Source organism: Dromaius novaehollandiae, chromosome 4, assembly GCF_036370855.1.
Source record: "Dromaius novaehollandiae isolate bDroNov1 chromosome 4, bDroNov1.hap1, whole genome shotgun sequence".
In the NCBI taxonomy this organism is placed as follows: domain Eukaryota; kingdom Metazoa; phylum Chordata; class Aves; order Casuariiformes; family Dromaiidae; genus Dromaius; species Dromaius novaehollandiae.
The window spans coordinates 75,691,579-75,710,426 of NC_088101.1; the positions used below are offsets into that span (position 1 = coordinate 75,691,579).

The 18,848-nt window shown below is 38.4% G+C and overlaps 1 protein-coding gene across 7 annotated transcripts in view; it reads left to right on the forward strand.

Annotated features, from left to right (window-relative positions):
• Positions 1–18,848, forward strand: part of SORCS2 (sortilin related VPS10 domain containing receptor 2) — a 552,477-nt gene that overhangs the window by 268,109 nt on the left and 265,520 nt on the right. The gene's annotated exons all lie outside the window — the stretch shown is intronic.

The window sequence follows — 18,848 nt, forward strand, 5'->3', positions numbered from 1 at the left end:
TTAGAATTTATCTCACTGCTATTTTTATTCTTGGCTTAATATAAACAAACAAGGTATTTTATCACCAGAGGCATTCTAGGCAAAATGTACTATTAGGATGACTTCTGAATCATGATTTAGGAGATTTAGGACGAGTCATTTAGAATGTTTTCTAAATGAAATGCAGTGGATGATATGTTGTGTTCCATTCAGAGAATGACTGACTTGTAATCTAGACTTTCTTCACAGTTATGTAGTTACTGCTTTTGATTCCAATATGAAATTCAAGCTACCACTATCAATTTGATTAATAAGGTAATATAACTTGTGACATTAAAAAAAGTTAAATGTTGTTAAAGATAGCATTTGCCTAGGAAGCTGAAAATACATTGCAAATATAGCTGAAGAGTTATGAAGTCTGGCTTGTTGAAAATGTTAGCATGATTTTTAATGTTACAGCTTTAAAAAATGCTTGTCATCTGAATGTGCAGTTTTCTATTGCATAAGCCTTAACTGTGAAATCTTAATCTCTGCAAGGGTGAAGAACTTTGTTACATAAACTAATTGGTTGTGAAGAAAGGAAAAGGGCATAAAATTGATACAAGAATAAACAGAAATGCCACTGTCTTTGAAATCCACTGATTAAAATAGTTCTGAAAAATTACATCTGTGATACGAATATACAGAAAAACATACTGGCCTTTTAAATTTTAACATTTCATTTTCTTTTTGTGTACAATATGTAATATTTTGTATTATATTTGACTGTTGTGGTAGAACAAAATATCATCCATTTATAAGCAAACACACAGTTTTCTGTATGGCTGAAATAAGGCAATTACAAACAGGGACAAGAACACTCAATACAAAGCATAGTTTAATATGCTTGCTATTCCAAGAAGTGGTAGTCTTTCAACTGTACAGGTGAAAGAGAAAAGGAAAGAAGCTTTAGGAGATTAGTGTTAAAGGGTAGATGAAAGTAGGTTGTGTAAGAGGAAGAAAGAAAGAACTGTACCCTTCAATATCTGTCAGGTTTAGGCATTTGCCTTTTCTAGAGACGGGGCTAATAGTACCAAAGGAGAGGCCTCCTTGGTCGTACAGTCTCTCCGTGGTCCTTCTTTTCTGTAATATCCTCTTAAATATTCTACCAGTGTCCGCTTTAAATATTCTTCCTTCCTCAACAGATCTTTCTGTCCATCATTACATTATAGTCATCCAAAATAGTGTATTTTCACAGATGAGGAAAAGCAGTCCTGGTGGGAAGGGCGAAAACACCACCAAAGTACACCTGCATCAGTATTACTGCTGCCTCTCCTACAGCTCTACGCTTCCAGAGTTATAAGCCTTGGACTAATCTTGTCCATGAAGCGCATGCTACAGAGCTATTTGCATTCCTGTCATGAAGTATGTCAACTTTTAGGAAATTACATCATCCTCAGCCTCATCTCTTCAGTGGCTTGATTAATCTAAACTTGTCTTTAACATGAAATGGGTACTCCTTATGGATTTTGTCCTCTTAATTACTCTCGGTGTAAGGAAAATTGGCTTATTGTTTCTATGTTCATGTAAATTCTTTATGGAAAACAAGGAGCTTCAAACGGCATAAAATGCATGTTTTAATGTCAGTTTTCTCTAAATCAATTGGCAGTTTTTAAGATTTGAATGCTTATAGCCCTACTCTCAGTGAAGGCTGTGAGCAAGCCCGATGGGATTCATGACTGTTTGAATAATAAGATATTGCACAGAATGAATAAGGTTAGCAAATGCCAGCCCTGTGCTATTTCTAAAATGTTGATGCACCAAAGGCATATAAAGCTACAACTGAAAAGTAGGCTTTGAAAGGAAAACATAATATGGACAATATGAATGAAGCTTTAAAAATACAAAGATTACATGGAAGTATAACAGATTTAAAGTACATCCTGCAGAATGAAAAGTACATCCCTCCCCTTCTCCCCACAGATATTTTATTCATATGCTTTTAAAAAACAAGTTAAGTGACAAATTAATGTTTTACACCAATTAACATTTTCTCTGTGGTAGTCTTCAAAGTTTCTGCATTCTTGAAAAGATTTGACCTCTGCAGTAAAATATTAAAATGCAGTTGTTTAAATTCTGTCATCTCATGCTTGTGACAAACCAGAACTCATTTGCCTCTGTATTTGCACTGATTTCATTCAGTGGTTGCTACAATACTGACTTTAGGTTCCCACGCCCAGGAGACCAGAGGGCTTTGATAGGAGATGTGAATATGCACTGATATTATCAGGCCCTAAAACCAAAGTATTTTTGAAGTGTGAAGCACAGATGTTACATTGGTTTCACTGAATTTTTACTTCCTCTGTACAAATCCAAGGCAAAGACCCATGGCGGGGGGTGGGTGGGGGTGTTCCATCCTCTTGGTTCTGTATAAGCATTTCCCTGAGCCTGCTGAATACAGTATCTGTCTCAAATCAAACTCCATTCTTCAGAAAAGCTGTCAATGTGCTAGCACCAAATTGACTGATCCCATCTGTATGTTGATTCTCACGTTCTCTATGTGCTTATGTCCTGAAATATGAAAGTTTTCTTTATTATGTAGATAAAATCAGGAGGAGAGATATGTGGAATTATATTGCTTTTCTTGGCGTTTAGTATTCAAGTGTAATGCATTTTATTTTTTGGTTTTAATCACTGGTTACTGGTTTGGTGAACTCAAAAGTAAAGCAGTGCATCAATACATTTTAATGTTGTAGTGCATTAGGATTTGCTATTGGATTTTTATATCTAAATGGTTTCCTCTTCATATTTTTGCTAATGGTGTACATTTTTATGTCTAGATGAAGCATTTTTATGGGCGAGAGGGTTTTTTTTCCAAAGCAAATGATGAATGTAGCTTTGTACATGAAGTTTAATGCAACAGATGCATTCACTTATAATAGAATCTCAAAGATTCCTTCAGAGCAAATGAAAATATATTATTTTGTCATTAAAGGAATTTGAATTTGTTACTAACTTAGATAAATGCAATGAAGTATACTTTTGACATCTCATTAGTTAAATTGATTCCAATAGATTTGTACATTGATGAATATTATAAAACATAACATTAGACCTTTGACTGTAAGAGATGACTGGAAAATACAGTACCAAGCAAACTGGAATTGATTTGGGGTATTTTTTGTTGCAGTCATATGTTTTACGTAGGATCAACATCATTTTATGTGAGTTAACTTAAAATGTTACATAGTTCATTACAAAAATACGAATTTAGCCCAGAGGTTTTTCTTTTAAGTGCAAATACAGCTGTGAGATCTAAATAGAAAATGTTTGTGTTCTGGGCCTTTAGTGGGAAATGGAGATGAGACCGAAAACTGAGACCAAAACATAATGTGTGTAACTGGCACAAACCGTGCTCATTAGCTGGCGGTCATGCTACGCCTGCAGCCAGCACGTCGCTGAGCCAGCAGACACCGACTGCACGGTAACATTCAAGATTTTCTGAGAGTATTTTCACTGCCTTGGTGTCTCGCGCCCTGTCCTGTTTTGGATCCTGCCTCCTTTTGGTTCATCCGTGGTCCTTATTTTGTCGTCATCTTGCTGGATTTTGTTTTCCATCAAGCATATCCCAGCAGTGATCTTTCTTTAGCTTTTCCCATTCTTTCCCAGAAATTGGATTTTCTGTTCGAATTCATTAGGATCCAAAACTTACATGTGAAGTCTGACCATATATGTCTTATATTGCCCCTTGAGCTAGTGGGTTTATGACTTCTGTATTTTTGATACTGGTTTGCCTATGCCTTCTGACTTCAACTTAACTATAACACAAGCTTTACTAATGATTTTTCTACTCCAGTTATTTTTATAGAGTCTTGCTGAATTCATAGCCATTGAGGTGGTGATGAAAGCTTGGAAAGATAAAACCCTTGAACTGCTGAAAAGTTAAACAAAGTAGAAGCCCAAATTCATTATTAAAAATAGTTACTTTTGAGAAACCTGATTTGTGAATTAGTTATACGGCAAACCTCTTGGGGGGCACTTTTTAATGTGTCACTGGTGTTAATCAGTAACAACAGTATATTGAGCATTGACTTTGTTGCTTAAGTAAAGTGTTTACGAGTGGGTCTGTTTGATGCAAGTATAGCTTTTGCTGGACCGCTGACGAGCTTGCGTTTCTGCAGTCTTAACCGTGCTCTTCTGAACTGAACTGTTTCATGTGTAACAATACTGAAAGTGTCATCCTACCAGATTTGCTACTGATTGAATGTATACAATTAAAAAAAATGGGAACGAAAATGTAACAAGCGATACCAGCGTGTCGTTCTTTAAAATGTCCTTGCAGAAAACTCAAGGGAAGAAGAATGGTAAAATGAATTAACTGTACATATTGTGCAGGGAGCTCTTATAGTTGGCATTAGATTCTAGTTGTCTCTGCTTCAAGGTTACAACACTGTGCCTGAGCACCAGGAATCGTGAACGTTGATGTTAAGGAGGTGGTATCATAACAAGATGGTGATAATAGTAAAATTCTGTCTCATAGCCAAAAAATATTAATACAAGGAGAAGGAGAACTTTCTGCAAGAAGAAGTACTAATGGGAATGGCATGAACCCCAGAACCCCATTTATTCACTTATTTCATTTTTGAACCTACTACATTGACTAATATTTTTAACCTTCACCCACTGTTATGTTTTCAAAACCGTTTTACATGGCTGCAGATGCTTTTTGACTTGCATCCTTTGGTACCGGCATCCAGTCAGCCCTCTATGTGACAGGTAGATTCATCATAAGCACCTAGGAAAGTTTATAAATTTCAGGGTTTCTTGAAAAAGATGTGCTGCTGATAAACATAGAGAACTACAGTTTTAACTTCTTTGGGAACATCCAAACACACTGAAAATTGTTATTGTTATATATTGCTATTGGTATTTTACATAATTATAAGCCTTATGGTGTTATCTTTCCAAAGGCAAATTGGGAATAGGCCGATCTCCAGTCTGGGCTAGACTCAAGTTAGTGAAATATAGTTTGTGCTAATGAAAATACTCTGCTGACCACCTGATGACTGGGCATGCCTAGATTTTTCCATGGCGCTTTTTGGTTGTACAGCAGAAGAAGAGACTGGCCATCTTTATTCATTTGTCTTCATTAATTAATTATTGCTGGCAATGTGGTCCCCCAGACATCTTTTCCTTCTTTCATTAAATAGATATAGGTAGGGAAAAGGTAAGCATTTATTCCCTTTCCCATGTGGCCCATATGACTGGGATGATCGAATATACAGCTGTCCGAAGAGCGGGCGAACTGTTTGGCGTTTGGTGCGAGCTTGTGGGAACTCGCTTGCCGTGGAAGTTGGAGAACAGGCTCATTTTGAGGATCTACGAACTCACAGCATAGGGACTCCTTCAAAGGCAATGAAGTTTAAATGGCTATTGGTGCTGGTAGTTATTCTCTTTTGTCATATTTTCTTTCTCAGCCTTGAGAGGTGGGGAGCAGGGCTCAAGGAGGATTTTGTTGTGTGCGTGTACACAGACATCCGATATTCACCGCCATTAAGAACATCTGGGGGGGTGTCATTACAAAATGTGGTGCTGTGACATTATGTGACAGTATTCAGTCTTTCCAGTGCAGAGAGGATTGAATGGTGCTTCAGGTATGTTGCTGAGTCTTTCCATGGTGTCACATTGGTACATCTAATCTTATCTGTTTTCTAGGTTAAGTTGGAAAATGTACAGAATTACTGAAACGTTCATTGCTGAACATAAAGCATCGTTCAGGGGCATGGATAAAATGCAGATCAGTCCCAGCTACACCGAAAATGTTAAATTTGTTTTTAGCTTTTGCTGTGATCCCACAGTGGTGTTAAGAATGTGTGCAGGAGCTTCGATCTACCTGCCTATTATATGATATAATGATTACCTAGAGCAGTTTTATCATTTCTGTATCTATATGTTTCTAGAAATAGGTGAGAAATCAAGACATTAAAAATGGTTTAGTCAACAAACTGAGGAATAGGCCTTGACCAAAAGAAAGGAAGAAATTTAGAAAGACAGAGATGCACAGTGTCTTCACAATGCTGCAGAAAGACAGGGTAGACAGCATTATAGGAGGGACCAGTTTATGGTGAGAGAAGTAATGAGCAGGAAATGAGGCGGCATAATGATAAGCTGAAAAAGAGTAGATATAAAAAGAATGATGCAAAAAAGAAGGAATGCTGTTTGGAGAGAGAGAAATTACATGATGATCTATGAAATTAGAGAGGAAAGATATATGATGAAGTGAAATTGGATTTAATGGTGTAGAAGAAAGGTGATTAGGTACAGAAGAAAAATAGAATTTAGTGATGAGAAAATCCTATTAAATTGTGCAATAAATCTTCTTGCCACTTCAGATTTCCTTTCTTTCTCCTCCTCCTTCCCAGGATATTTTCCAGTGTAGTGGTCTCATTATTTAACCATACAGGAACCCCAGTTTCCTTACGAAGCACTTCCACATCTCTCAGGAGGACTGGAAGAATGATAGAAGAATTTTGAACTCTTGACACTGGGTTACGGCCTTCAGACTTGCAGTCTACAAAATGTGATAATGCTTTGTCAAGACCATGTTTAAGAGACTGGGGTATTTTTTTCTTTTAGGGCTCTTTTTTTTTTTTTTTTGGTACTACAACAAGGTGGTTTTATCAGCTGTTCCATATGAAACAACCATCTTTCCAAATTTCCAGTAATCTCCATTGCATAAGTTAAATCTCTGGACTTTGTACAGTTTGCTTGCTTTTAACATCACTTATTTTCATATTACACCTTTTTAAAATCCAAGCAAAGTAGACAGAAGCAGTAATACAGCAAGCATAGCAGATGGCCTTCCATTAGGAAACGATCAGTTTAGCCTGCTCTATTTTTGTCTGAATTATACTGAAAAAGGCAAAGTGCGTACATAGTATTTGTGCAGCCATTACTGCCTCTTCACTCTCTTTTTTGGATGGATTGGTCAGAAAATGCAGCTCATTATGCCTTAACAAAACTATTCATAAGACAGTTTATCAAAACAACAATTACAGTGCAGCTGCTATTGCTTTCTCAGCGTGCGACCTTTCTGCCTTGGTGTCATGTTATTGAGACCTAATTTGGCAAGAGTTTGCCTTTCAGTTAAAATTTGATTTGTCTGGACCATAGGATGGAAATGCCAACAAAATTACGTGTTGGAACTCCCTCTGATTTTCCCCGGAAAGTGGTTTAGCAAAACAAGCCTGGAAAGACTTCCAGGGCGCTTTAGTGGTCTGAAACAGGGTGCTCTCTCAGCTAGACAACAGAGATGGAAAGGTGTCCCCAAAAAGCAGTATGAGCAAACTGCAGAGGTTCTCTGTAGTTTAATTTGTGTACGGACAGCTTTCCTGTGGACTTGCAGTAGAGCTTATTTATCCCCTGATGTGGTGTGTTGTGTAGAGTGGGAGGCAGCTAATGTGACCTGCCAATCTTTCTGGAGCTCTCCTGATGTTTCAGTTCTGACTAGTCACCATTTTTATACTTTTTTTCTTTGACAATAGTTTAAAATCTTCCAAAAGCCTTTAGCATTTTGCAGGAAAGAAGAAATCCGGGACCTAAGTTCATGTGATTCTCATAAAAGGAAATATGTTGATTCCGTGAAATCATAGAATTTTTTGGCATATACTGTTACGCTTATCCTATAAACTGGGAATACCGAACAGCAATGCGTGTGTCCTAACGAGGTCTTCCACCTCTGTGTCCTTCATGGAAAAACACTTTGAGACTTGCAGTTCCACAAGTCTATTAGATCAGCTTGAAGCACATTTCAGACCTGTTTTGGTCAATTAGATAAGCAGAATCCTTGAGTTATTTTAGCAAGAGAACCAGTATCCAAATAAAGCCTATATATCAAGACTTTTGGAAATACAAAGAAAGTGCCTTCATAATGACTGTAAAAAAGAAAAAGATGCTGAAGTAATACCACTGTTTAAAAGGAGAAATAAACACGCACTTTTGGGTCTATGCTGTATCTGTTTGTTGAATACTTGGTGTTTAAATGAAAGACTCTGCATTTTAATCCTAAAAACCTCTCTCTACTAAGATGATGATGTACACAGAGCCTGTCGTGCCAGCTGTTTTTCCAGTAATATGAGTATGATCTATGTTACTAGTGATTGACCAAAGTCCCGTTATTTTAGCAGGGCTCCTTGCTTCAGGCTCTGTGCAGGTTCCAGCTGTGTGTTTGTACCAAGGAGTCAAATTGTATGTGAAGTGAAACTTGAAAAGAAGACAGCAAGAAAGAATTTTTTAAGGAATATAAAATAAAACATGATAGCAGTAGAAAGTTAAAGGAAGCTTGAAGTGGCAAGAAGAGAGGAAGTATTCTAAATTTATAATGAAAATTAATTATGCATTCATTGCATCTGAAGAGGTCAGACATGATGAATTTAAATAGTACATGAGAATGAAGGCCATCTTTTACATTAAAGGCATTACAACAGGGCGATGTGAGGAGAGGCAGAGAAATAGAGAAGCATAGGGGGAAAATTGCAACATTGAGGCAATAAGTAACAAGAACATTAAATCGAACAGATCTGTTTTGTGACTAAATTGATTCATGATTTTCAGGCAATCCAAAATAATGACAATTTATTAGCCATAGAAATTACATTGGAAAATGTTTAAAGCTTCTGAGGAAGTTAATAACAGAAGGAATTTCATAGTGGCTTCTCCCTGGCTTGCAGCAATAGAAAAACCATTAGAAGTCCTGTACAACGGAAAACACCTCCTTAAAATTTTATTCCTTTCTCACATAGAGTTGCTCTCAGTTTCTTGCTTTTATGAGGAAAAATGCTGGATGTTTTTTTTGCTGTTGTTGTTTTCCGTGATCTCCTGCCAAATCTGTCCTGTTTCCACTACCCCATTTCATTTGCAAATATAATGTATGAGCAAAAAAGATTAAACACAAGCCCGGGGAAACGCTGTGCGAGACATCTAAGTTTAGGGCTGAAATAGAGTATCTTGCTCCACTTTCTGTAATACTGGAGCTAGGAGCTGTTACGTTGATAGGGATAGACTCTGTTGACTAAGACCAGTGTGAATATAGCATAACCTAGTTATGTAGACTGGGAAGTATGAAGATACTACGTTGTTCAGATACTTTGGAGACAGGGACTCTATACCGTCCAGGTGGAGTTATGCAGTACTTACTGTGATATTTCAACTCTGCTGTCAGACCCAATAGCTTATTCTGATTTCCATATTGCTAAGGAATATGTGCATAGGAGGGCGAGCAGAAAGTCAGAAACTCTCACTTTCCTAGCGAAGGCATACATTTAATTATGAAAATCCCAGGGTGTTGGGAACCCTTCAAGAATATCATTTCTGTGGCCCTGAGCTAAGTATTGTCAACAGAAAACTAAATCAGAGAGGCTTAGTGGTTAAGAAGGGAAATAAAATGTGTAACAGCAAATAGTAAATTGTCACCTCAGGCTTTTACAAAATAGCACATGAGAGAAAGAAAGAGTTTTTTCCCCGAGGGGTGGTTTCATGTACCAAGTTGTCCATGGGATGCAAGGCCCCGAGAACAGGATACCGTACCAGATAATTCCCCTGTGGTGGCTGTTATGATTCACTGGTTTTAATATTATCCCTAACTTCACTTAAGGGAATTCTTCAGGCAAGCTTCTAGAGCATAGCATGTAACCTAATAGTGGTACTGTTCTTTTTTTTTTTTTTTTAATCACAGACAATATTCTTTATTTACTTAGGATCAATCTCTATACTGAAAACGGCACCGTAATTCCCATAGCCACAATTAGATAACTGCAGTTAGATTGAATAGATACCCATTTTTTTGTGGAGAATATTATACTGAAATTATGGAGTATGGATCTCCTCCTTGCGCTGATAAACACAATTATCATTGGAAACCTGGTCCAGAGTCCACCTAATTAGTTATTTGCTAATTAAATAGGACATTCATAATGGATACTTGGCTAATAAACACATCTATGCTGCCCTCTCCCCGTCCCCAGAAAGCTTCAGCAGGGGAGGGCAGGCGAGGTGCATCCCCTGGCTGTGACTTCTCCTCCAGGGCTCCAGTGTGCCATGGACCATCCACCGGCGTCGGGCCCGTGGTGGGCGCGCAGGGCTGCTGCCGCTGCCGGGAGCTGCTGCTCGGGTGCTGGCGCAGGCCGACGGAGCTGGTCCCCGGCAAAGCGCTTACGGCTGCCCGCATGGGAGAAGTTTGTTTCTTGGAGAGGCAATGTGCAAAATGGGACAATCATCTTTTTTTCCTGTTTTCGACTTGCCGTTTTAATGCTGAGCGAGTGATTTAATTCAAATTATGGCTTGAATTGAAGTTCAACTCTTAAATTAAAATCCTATCGTTTTCCAAGCTTTTTAAAAGGCTTTAAAATTGCTTTCTGTCATTTCAATGCCTCTGCCTTCAAGCAGATGTAGATGTGTTTCTTTTAACAAGGCACAACAGGGAAAATCCTTCCCTGCTAGGACCCAATCACATTTTGCTCATCAGTTAGGCTGACAGTAGGTTTAGCACATTTATTAATTATGAGTGCAACTTGTTCGAACAAACAAGATCCAAAACCTTTAGGAGGTCTGGCCTGTTTATAAATAAATAAAAAACCTTGAAAAATGCTTCAAGGCAAGCGCTCAGCAAAGAACAGAAGGGAATCGTCTTTGAGACTGCGCCACTAAACGTGGGGAGGACCTTTCCTACTGTCTCAGGATTAGCATATCTGCGGTTTTTGCTACTGAGGGGTTTTTGCACCCAGTAGTTGCCAAACCTCTGTCCCCTTGCTATACCTTCTGCTGTGGGAAGCAGAGAACATGTGTGCAACTGAATAACCTGCTCACTGCTTACAGTAAAACTTCAGAAACAAAAGTATTGTTTTCCATGGCTAACCTGAATAGTCCTTTCAGAAGGAAATTTGAGAGCACACGTACAGTGAATTAGATTCACCTCTTTGTTATATGGATGTTGAAAAGGGCTCTGTGGTTGCATTTCTGGGGCAGTTCCAATAAAATTAATTGAGCTACTCTAGCTATTCAGCTTTGTAATGTAGAGTTGAATTTGACCCATTAGCATGTTTTTCTCTGGACAGAAGATTTGATTTTAACCAATGCATTACTGTAGCGTGCTGCTTTTGTAACTGCATTCAATTCTTTCAAGTTGCATATGTGAAAAAATGGTGTATTGTCAAGTAAGTCAGACCCACAGAAGCCTGTGCTATTGCAGGGAAGAGAATACTGTGGACTGCTAAGAATCTGTGACCTAGAAAGTAGCACAAAGATGCAGTTACTCTGTGTGCAGATGACAAACTCACTTCATGTTTATTGGAAAAGTTCCATTAGTTCATGATCAGCAGAAAACTGAGGTCATATCATTAAAATGTTTTGGCATTCAAAATTAGACACATTTTCTCTCCTTTTCACAGAACACAGCTTTGAAATAAATAAATGGTAAAAACCATAAACCCATTGTAATACCTTATATTAGATAGGTAGATCAATGACTTCATTTTTCAAAAAATATTGATCCGTGCTAATTCCTATTGGCAATTGCTCAGCCATTCTAAAAATCAAGGCGTCTACTTAGGTACATAAGTATAAATGCTATAATCTAACTGATGGATTCTGAGTTATATGCATTTTTTTACCATAATCTCTTTATGGCTTGGAGGGTCTTTTTGCTGTTTTTCACTTGATGCAGAGAAAACAGATTCAGATCTAAGTGTCTAAATATGGACCACCAGAAAAGCGAAAGAATTATCTGAGCTTCAGGTTTTGGACAGTTAACATCTGAACTGTTCATCTATGTCTGTATGCGAACTTACTGCCTTGGCCTGAAGGTCTATGAGATCAGTTGAAAGGCTGATATTTATTCCCATGGTTTTGAAAAAGGCCTAAATGCTCCATGCACCACGCATGATTTTTAGTAAGATATATTCTCTTTTTGGATGTTTATATTGAGATTCCTGAAGGACCAGATGATAGAGGTCTCCTAGTTGATATACTCAGTGACTGACTTTCCAGGCCATGCTGGACTTTATCATTTGTGATTTCAGTACCATTATTTTTAGCTGTGAATATTTTTGACCTTATTAGGAAGTAGGATAGTTTAAATATGTTTCAGATTTTAAGTCTACATTGTTCTTTAGAAATTTAAGACATGAAGTAGATATCATATAGTGAGCATGGCTACAAACCTAATTGCTGGTACTTGAAAAGCTCTTCTCCAAATAGGCTGAGGTTGGAAGTGAACTGTTAGCTGCTTTAAATACAAATCTTTAATTACCAGGTATTCAGAGAGAGGTCCTGTTGCATTAGGTATTCTAGAGATTGTGTTGTATTATATGGTATTGCTTGTATATATAAGATGTAGTCTGAAGATAATTGTTTTGTGATGACAAACATCCAATGGAAGAGAAGGTATTCAGAAGGTTGGCTCTTTATCTCAAAACTTTGCAGTCTGCCTCATGTTTATCCTTCCTCTCTAGTCCTTTCTTTCTTGCCACTGTCCTAGGTCACACTGTCTTCCCCTAGCTTTCTCCATTTGCCTCTTTTTCTCCCCAGCATTCATAAGAGCTTGAGCTGGGGAGGAAACTCTTCTGCCTTTGGATCATTACTTGGTGGTGCTTCCCTGTTGCAGATCATTTGTCCCTCTTCCCCCTCTGCCGCCCACCGCACTCATGTAGTCTATGCTGCAGGACGACTCTTCGGTTCTGTGTTGAGAACTGATCTCTGTCATTATCTGGGTGGCTCTCGTTTACCTTGCAGACAGAAAGCCGTCGTCTCAGGCAGCTGTCAGGTCCTGTTGTTCAGGCAGTGCAGAACCCGGAGGGTTTTACAGGACTAGTCTGTGGACAGCTGTGTTTAATAATACTCTTCTGTGGAATTTGGAAGGTACTGTAGATAAAATGATCAAAACTCAATCTTTACAAGTGCTTTTGTGAGCATTTCGGAGCCATGCCCAAGCCGCTCTCCATGGTTTGTGTGGAGAAGGCAAGACGATTTCAAAGAGAACATTCTGTGCCTTTCTGGATGGCATCCTGCTGCTTCCCAACCGTGTTTTGTTTGCTTTGTTTTTTTTCCTCCATCGTATATTAATTCTGTCTCTTCCTCCTTCAGAGACAGATGGTGAGCTGGTGCTACTAATGAGCTCCCTGCTGCCCAGAGGAGGCAGCCTGGAATGGGCTGTGCTCAGAGACCCAACAGCCCGAGCACCCTCACCAAGGAGGCAGCGCAGGCGGTGAAAGGTTCGACGCACAAATACTGCAACAGACTTTCTTCCCACGCACCTATGAGCCATGTTTCCCCGAGAGAACTCCCTGAAACAATCTACCTATTAGTCCAATCCTTACTGTGCTTTTGGGGAGATTGCTATAAATGATACAGCAGTCTCCCTCTTTTTATGGAGATGGAGAGAGCATTAGGTTGTGGACACATGGCGATTGAATGCCCTGCTTCTCTGGCATTAGCACACTGAGAAATAAAAACAAAGAGCACCTGCTGTTCCTCAAAATCGTTCTTTGAACATTATAAGCGCTTTTTTGGCAGAAGGCCATTCTTTTCTGGGCTAACTTTAAAAGGAATGCTATTAATTGTAAGAACCACAGACTTCTAAGGTAACAAAATGCAATTATTCAGTTACATCTTGTTTAAAATATAACAGGATTGTCAAAGCTGGCTTGTATAAAGTATGCAATTAAAAGTGGGTCCAGTTGGCCTGGAAGTCTAGCGGTTGCAATTGTGTGGCCAGTTCAAGGCTAACCATGGAGTTTCCAAATGGTGGTACTTATGTGGATTCAGTATGATCATCAGGAATTTTTCAAAACCTAATTTGTTGGTTACAATTCTGAGAATTCTCTCAATGGATCCATTAGATGTTCTTTTGGGTCTCCAGCAAGGACCACAAAAAGAAATGTATCCATATCCCCCAGTCAGCAGAAAAACTGCAGTGACACAAGATTTCTAATTGAGTGAATGCAAAACATCCATTTATTGTGTTTAAAAACAAATAAATAGTAGTATCAGAATAGCCGGCTTTTAAAGTGAGGTCTCTTGCTCAAGATACAGCATTTTGCCGCTGGAATGGAGATCATTAAAAAACCCCAAACATTTGCTTTCAATTATCACACAGAGATACATCACATGAGTTCAGGGGATGGATAGTAAATCTAACTCTAACTTGACTAACTGTTATAGCTGATATAGAGGTGTCGGTCCCTTATCAAAGCTGGTGCTTTGATATCTGTACCCAGTGCACATTTACGTTAATTACTGTATACGAGGGAGTAACAGATGTGCTGCAGATGGCTAGCGTGATTAAAATAAAAAAACTCACCAAGAAAGATTTTACAGGTTTGGAAGCTAACAATAAATAAAAGGGTTAAAGAGCACTATTTTAAAAACTTCAGATATTTTAGTGATTGAACTAATAATGTATTTATTTCCTTATTATCACAACAACGGAGATTAGGTTTTAAATAAAATAATGAGCCACTTAAACAGAGATGTTTCGTCCTATTTGAATTTGCTAGTACTATGCCAGCAGTTATTTTGGAAGAATGTGCGTACACTCTCTTCTTGGTCTGTGCTTTCACCAGCTTTCAGTAAGAACATAAAATGAGGGTCAGTATGAGTGTGGCTGACAGTCTTTTTTTAAAATGTACATTTACATTTACCAAAATGAAAGCCTTTTACAGGAATGTGCTGGTTTCACTAAAAATGCTTTTAAAAGCGTTTTTGGAAATTCATTATTGAAAGGAGAGTGAGTGAGACACATACAGACAGGCAAACATCTACCTCAGAAAAAACAGTGTGGTACAATGTAAGATCTGGAAGCCGAACCAGATGTTCCCACAGGTTGAGTATCTTCACTGTAATGCTGTTATCTCTTCTGGGATGTTATTCCTTCTCTGTTTTTTTTGTGAAAAACCTTGCGGGTCTTATTTTCATCCTAATTCAAACCGTGGTGATTTATGGAGTCTCAAAACTTTCATCTAAGACGAAAATGGTTTTCTGCTTAGCTGTAAGAGGCATCATTGTAAGGTTAGAAAGAAGATTATGAAATGCTAGTAAAGGAAATGATACAATCTCAGTAATTTAATCATGTACTGATAGGTTGACCCAATTTCCAAATTAATAACAAAAATGTAGACCACCTTGCCATGAAATCTGATCAAAAAGAACCACTTAAATGGATACATGATGTGACATTGAATTAACCTAAAGAAGCTTAGGCTATTTAATGTACTGTACTATGCAACAGGTACAGAGGGCCTGTCATACTTTGGTATTTGGATGCAAAAGACAAATTAATTTTTTATAAATTGTTCTTAAGTAAGATTTTGTTTGTTTGTTTTTTCCATGTGGGATTATTAATGGTGCTTAATCAGCAAAGTAGCGTTTGGCTGTTTTGTTTCAAGAAGGTATTTTTAATGATAGATGAAATATCACTTTTTCAAAGACAGATTGCTAAACACGGGTGAATTGCTTATTTCTGGCTTTTGCTGTAGCTATTTTTGCAACTAATTATTAAGGGGGAGATCATCAACAAAGAAGAAGAAAACAAAAGTACTCAGCTCGGGCGATGTGTCCTTCTGGCTGATCTGTGTAAATGAAACGACTGATAACCCTCATCCAGGGTCAGGACCCTTTTCTGCTAATCACTGTACAGAAAGGCCATGGAAATGTGCTTTTTATTCCAGTAAACCTCTGTGCTGTACAGATCATTTGCACCATATTCATATAAAAGTAGTTCTGGTAGTAGAGTTACAGAACAGCTGGCTTAGGGGGGTTTCTTCTTCATCCCCGTATCCACTGTAATAACACTGACTTCCTCGTTACGTTCCTCAGACCTGTCCCTTTGACTCCTGCCCTGCGCCGTGGTCGTCTCCACATCTTTTTGGCAAGGGCGAGAGGCAGTCCTGGCTACGGCCGCTGGAGCTGCGGGCGGCTGGTCAGCCACCCGGCTGCCACGTGCCGGACCCCCAAACACCGGTTCCGCCTGCCCTCCCCGCAGCAGAGGCGCTAGCTGGGGCTGCGTCCTCCGTCCAGCTAGTGCTAGTCCTGGAGCTTGTTGGAATGGAGCATTTTGGAGGGGGAAAGGAACTGAGAGAGAAACCAGACGGTCCTGTAAGTCTTGTTTCCTTACAGAGTCAGACTATAAATACACACTAAGACTTGTCTCACACAGGATGTAGCAAGCAGAATGCATCCTCTGGTGCACTGCTGTCATGGGGAAGCTTAATTACAGGGGTGATCAAGAACTTAAAAAACGCACTAAAGACACAGTGCCTCAATTGCTATGTGATAGCTCTGGGATTGAGTTATTTCACAAACGCAGTTGTCATTTATTCACTGTATAACACCACTCTGACTTTACAACATTATGTTTTTCCTTTAATGTATTTTCTAGATAGTTATTGTCCATTTCCAACTATTTCCTCTCAGATCGCAACCAGAGATCACATAATTACATACATTAAAGTATATATAAATTTTGTTTGCCAAAAACATTTGTACTTTGCGATGTTCTGTCCTACAAGAAGGTAAGACATTAGATGTGCTACAGAAATACTTCCTGGCTTTGCAGTGTTCTTGCACTCTTTTAATTTGCTTGCTATTAATGCTTTCTGTTAGTTCGGATTTCTGGATATAGTGGAACATTATGACTTGTAACTCTGTTGTGATTAGTTCTAGGTTTAGCTCAGCATGGACACCACCTTAAAGAGCTAGACATCAAGCAAACGAGGAACATTGCCTTTTTTCTGAGTTTAAATCAAATACCTTCTTAGAAATCATTTTGCATTTCCCTCACAACATACAAAGAAGTCTTTCCTTTTCCTTTAGTTGTGAGAAAAATATCCCCCCTCAAGTTGTAGGGAAATGAAGAAGTATTTGGAAGTGTTGAAGCTTTCCAGTTCAGACATATGCTGGTGGTACTGTGGAAACATGGGAAATTCTGTCCCGGTAAAAATAGAGTGAGAAAGAAGGCCTTTTCAATGCTGAACACACCACCTCTGCTTTAAATATGGAGAAACTTTGGTATTTTGGATTTAATGAGGCCTAAATATGTCAACATTGGAGCTATTTGCTTTTGTTAAATAGTTGGCATGCTATATGAGCTGACATTGTTGTGTTCGCTCCAAGCCCTCTTCAATTCACTGCTTCCCAAGCTTTATGGATTTAGCTCTGCGGGCCTGGCCTGTATTTAAGGTTGTTCTTTTTTGTTTTAGGATGAACTACACCCTCTCTCTTTTTTTCCAAATGTCTTGCTATTTTTTCTGTTATGCATACCACAAGCATGGAGGTGAATAAATGTGAATAATTATTCTGAACAGAGCCAGCACAGGAAAAGGTAAGTGATGCATTTGAAATGTGAGCTTGGAAGTTTCTCTCCTGTAGCTGTTCTCATGTAGCCTGTTCATATTCAAAAGTGTTTTCTGAAGGTCCAAAGACTTTGACTCTTTTGGCCAGTGGCACAACTCTCTCGTGCTTCTGGAGCTGGATCGGTTGCGGTCCAGCCTTCTGAAATCCCATGAGCTTTCACTTTAAGGGTTTATGGGACAGTAAGGACTTTAAGGGACATGTTAAAAATGACAAGTCTAATCTCATATCAGATTTCTGTACCAAAAATAATTCTAGTCACTACACCTGCTTGAGTTAGTGTCTAGAAGTCATTGCTTATCTGCAGTTGCTACAGTTTTTTCTTCTTCTCCCTTTAGTAAGCATGGAAAGAACTGTAATAAATGTACAGTGCTGCAGCACTGAAGTCAGTGGAAACTTGGCATATTATGAAATGGAACAATGGGATTATCAGTATCAGTTCAGTAAGAAATATGTAAATTTTGTTTTTTACACAGTCATTTTTCATGAAGTAGTTTTGGAGTATCCAGTTCTTTATTGCTGTCCAAAGATTTTGATGGTCTCCTTAAAAAAAGAAAAAAATCTAAGGAATGATAATCAAATGAAACTACTACAGAGTGGGTATAGAGCTGGCCTGAGAACTTCCTCAGAAAGTAGTCATTACTGTTTCACTGTAAAAATAGAAAAGTTTAATGAATAAGATTCTGTATAGATCAGTTTGAGCTGGAGGCCATTCCATTTTTGTTATTAGTGGCCTGGTTGGTGGAATAGGCAGTCAATTTATTAAATCTGTAGATGTCATGGAGCCTGGAGAAGTTGTAAGCATGTTGGAGGACAAAGTCAGAATTCAAAATGGTCTTGACAAATTGGGGAAATGATCTGGAAAAAGGAAGGGGATTAATTAATAGTGATAAGTGCAAAATATTGCATTTGAACAGGAATCACCAGCTTCACAAATACTGATTAGAAATACAATTCTCATTAGAAATAGAATTTGAGCATTAAAGCAGACCACAAGTTGAACTGCAGTCTGTGTCTTGGTGGTGCAGAAAAGGCAAACTTCACAGCGGAATATGTATCTGAGGTTACCTGAAAAGACATGAAATAATCCTTCTGGTCTATTCAACTTTGTAAGGCATCAGACAAGGGTTCCTTTTTTTATTTTTTGAGAACTGTGGCCCAAATGTAAAAAGCCCAGAGAAGAGCATCAGAGATGAAGAAAGATCTAAAATATGATTTGTGACACAGACCAGAATAGTGTGGGTCATTTATTTTAGAGAAGAGTCATCAATGGGAGATGAGGCAACAGTTTTCAAATATGTAAAAAACAATATCAGCAGAGAGGATACAGTCTCCAATTGCATGGTGCTAGAAGATGAAAAACAGGCTTAAGTTTTAGCAAAGGCAATAAAGGTTAGAAATTAGGGAAGACTTTATAAAATGCCATAGCACTGTGATTGTTTGCCTGTGGAGGTTATAAAATTTTCATTACTGGAGGTTAGCAGATAAAT